General features: G+C 32.8%; 1 long non-coding RNA gene across 1 annotated transcript; it reads left to right on the top strand.

Annotated features, from left to right (window-relative positions):
- Window positions 1-1,310: 1,310 nt before the first annotated feature.
- Window positions 1,311-2,146, top strand: LOC133326530 (uncharacterized). The gene is made up of 3 exons (XR_009754198.1): window positions 1,311-1,692; window positions 1,863-1,958; window positions 2,024-2,146. It is a non-coding gene; the product is annotated as an uncharacterized LOC133326530 (long non-coding RNA).
- Window positions 2,147-2,906: the final 760 nt, after the last annotated feature.

Raw genomic sequence — 2,906 nt, 5'->3', positions numbered from 1 at the left:
GCTATTCATGTCACTGTAATACACAAAAATTTATAATTCGTAAGTCAATTCTAAATTTGGCTTTTTCGCCTTGTCAAATCAAATACCTCGATAATTTGTAAAATTTATTATAATAATTTTGTCAGATTTATATAATATATTATATATTGTGGGACCTCTTCTGTATTATTCATCAAAGTGACTACCAAGGGTTAGGCATGTTTTTCTATCCTCAGTTTATAGTTTTGAATTTGCTATGATATTTTGGATTTCACTGAAAATATTGAAAAATATTTCAAATTCAAAACTATTACCCAAGGTTTATCAGGAAAATGTTTACATTTAAATTCAAATTCATTTACACATTAATTTCCTTATAAACACAAAACGAAATTTATTTCCTAAAATTATGGTGTAAACTTTGACTTTAAATCGTTTTGCATTAATTCATTAACTTATTTGTAACAATCAAGAACAGTAATTAATGAGTTCGTATTGAAATGAAATATTTTACATACTTAAAAAGAATTATGGCAGGGAAAATACTTTCAAAACGTTTACATTTTAATGAGCGAGGGACAGACAATTGGGCATTTTGTCTTGTAATTAAAAGTTAATTAATGATTTGATTTTTTGTACATATTTTCAAATGTGTATGTATATTTACACAAATCAATACCTATGTATACAATGCAACATGTACAGGGATTATTTAGTAGTTGCCGTCTTTTCAGATATCTGGCGATAATTAAATCAACATAATTTGTAAATATTCTTCTGTTAAAATAGTTGGTTTGGTAGGCTTGGTGAAATATGACAGAAAATACAAGGGACGTCCAAAAAATGACCAAATTATAACTTTAAATAACTGAACCTGTCATTAATAAATATTTGGCTATCGTAATAAAAACGACTTTATCGAAACTCCTAAAATCAAGTGTCTCCACTAGTTAGTGGCCAAGTAAATAATTGATCTTATTTAAAAACATGGGAATATTACTCCTAAAACTTCCATATATATTATTATATCATTCGATCATGTTCTGGCATTCACTTCAACGGTAGAAGTGTATCGAACACACGTCGAGCTGTTCTGTAACACTCTTACACCCATTTGAAGTGAATTTTTTACACTTACATTTTCATAGTGAGAGTCGGGTGTATTCATGTTTTTCCATATATATGATATATTAATATGTTATAAATGCCAATATTTTTTTTTTTAACCAAAAACTTCTTTGAAACTTTAAAAATGTTAACAAGTAAGAAAAAGACACAGTTCGGGGTAGACCAAACACAAACGAGATATTCATCTAAGATTGTTACTGCAACAATAAAATAATATATTTACAGGGTGAGATGAAAAAACTGCAATCAACTTCAGACTGCTGTCATTTCTAAGTCACTCGTCTGACAGCTGTTAAAATTATTCCAGTGACAGCTCATTATATTGTTTGCAATCGTACAAAAGCATTTTGGTGAGATATTTTCAGAAAAAAGTTATTCGTGATGAAATTTAAGCGTGATAGTGTGATTTCTTTATATTTGACTAGAAAACCACAAGTGGCTATCGTTAAAGCTCTCCAGCATTTAAATGTGAATAAATCGTTTGTGTCTCGTACCATCGCTCGTTACCTTGATAATGGTAGAGTAGCCCGACGTCAAGGAAGTGGACGGAAGAAAACAGCAACATCAGCAGAAATGGTTCGAAAAGTAATGAAGCGACTTGAACGAAACCCATGTCACAGTGGCCGAAAAATGGCTCGTGAGCTGGACATATTCCATTCGGCAAATATTAAAAAATGAGCTGAGAGTAAAACCATTGAAATTCCAAAAGGTGCAGGAACATACACCGCAACAGAAAAAAAATTCTTGGCCGAAAGTGGTGAACTGCCGAATTTGGTTTTCTCCGATGAGAAAACATTCGTTGTCCCGCAATTTGTAAACCAACAATATGATCGTGTTTACTTGCCAAAGAGGTCAGTTGAAAATGTGTCCCGCAATTTGTAAACCAACAATATGATCGTGTTTACTTGCCAAAGAGGTCAGCTGAAAATGTGCACCTTCGGTTGGCCATCAGAACTCAATCGCCGGCCATGGTGTGGGCCGCCATAACAGCAGATGGTCGTTCTCCGCTCGCATTAATCGACCCTGGCATCAGAATAAATGACGATATTATCGCAAAAATATTCTGGAGGGTATATTAAAGACTTTGGCACGAGACATTTTGGCCACAGAACTTGATCATTCCAACAGAACTCAGTTCGCGCCACCCAAGTATGGCGTAAAATGGTCACGAAAATCTCCGGATATCAATCCGTTGGACTATTGTGTCTGGAGTATTTTGGAAACAAGGTTGGCACTAAAAAATACCAAAGTGTTGATCACCTCAAGCGTTATTTTAAGCTCAATTTAGTACATTGTGCAAAATTTAGCAATCGGAAGAACTTTAGGTATTTGGTGCGCCTACATTTGCACCATTTTGTTGAAACGAGCGACAATATTTATGAGAGTTTCCTTCTCATTGCAACACGTCGATTATTAATCCCGAAACAGAAAAAATATCATACAATGAGCATCATCCTTACAGGAAAAAACTCAAATAATGAAATTTCAAAATTCGGACGCGGCCGGATATAAAGAATTTCACCACTTTGGGTATATAAGAGAAATATACGATTCTTATTGTAAGGTACAGTAAAATATATATCGTTAAACACTGGTGGCCAAAACTAAAGCAACTGAAATTGCGCACTGAATGAATGACATGTAGCTTTTTTAAAATTAAATTTATAGCGAAAATTTTTTTCAGAAATAAATAGGCAATTTATAAACTTAAAAAAAAACAAACGCAAAATTTAATAAAAAATATTATAAAACTGTTTCTATAGGGTGAAGATTGATGATGATTATTATTCTAGCCATTA

This window comes from Musca vetustissima, unplaced genomic scaffold (assembly GCF_032173495.1).
Source record: "Musca vetustissima isolate MV318-11 ecotype Yass unplaced genomic scaffold, APGP_CSIRO_Mvet_v1 utg14552, whole genome shotgun sequence".
NCBI classification, from domain to species: Eukaryota; Metazoa; Arthropoda; class Insecta; order Diptera; family Muscidae; genus Musca; species Musca vetustissima.
The sequence above is the reverse complement of the archived record's forward strand: the minus strand, read 5'-3'. Positions and strand labels throughout refer to the sequence as shown.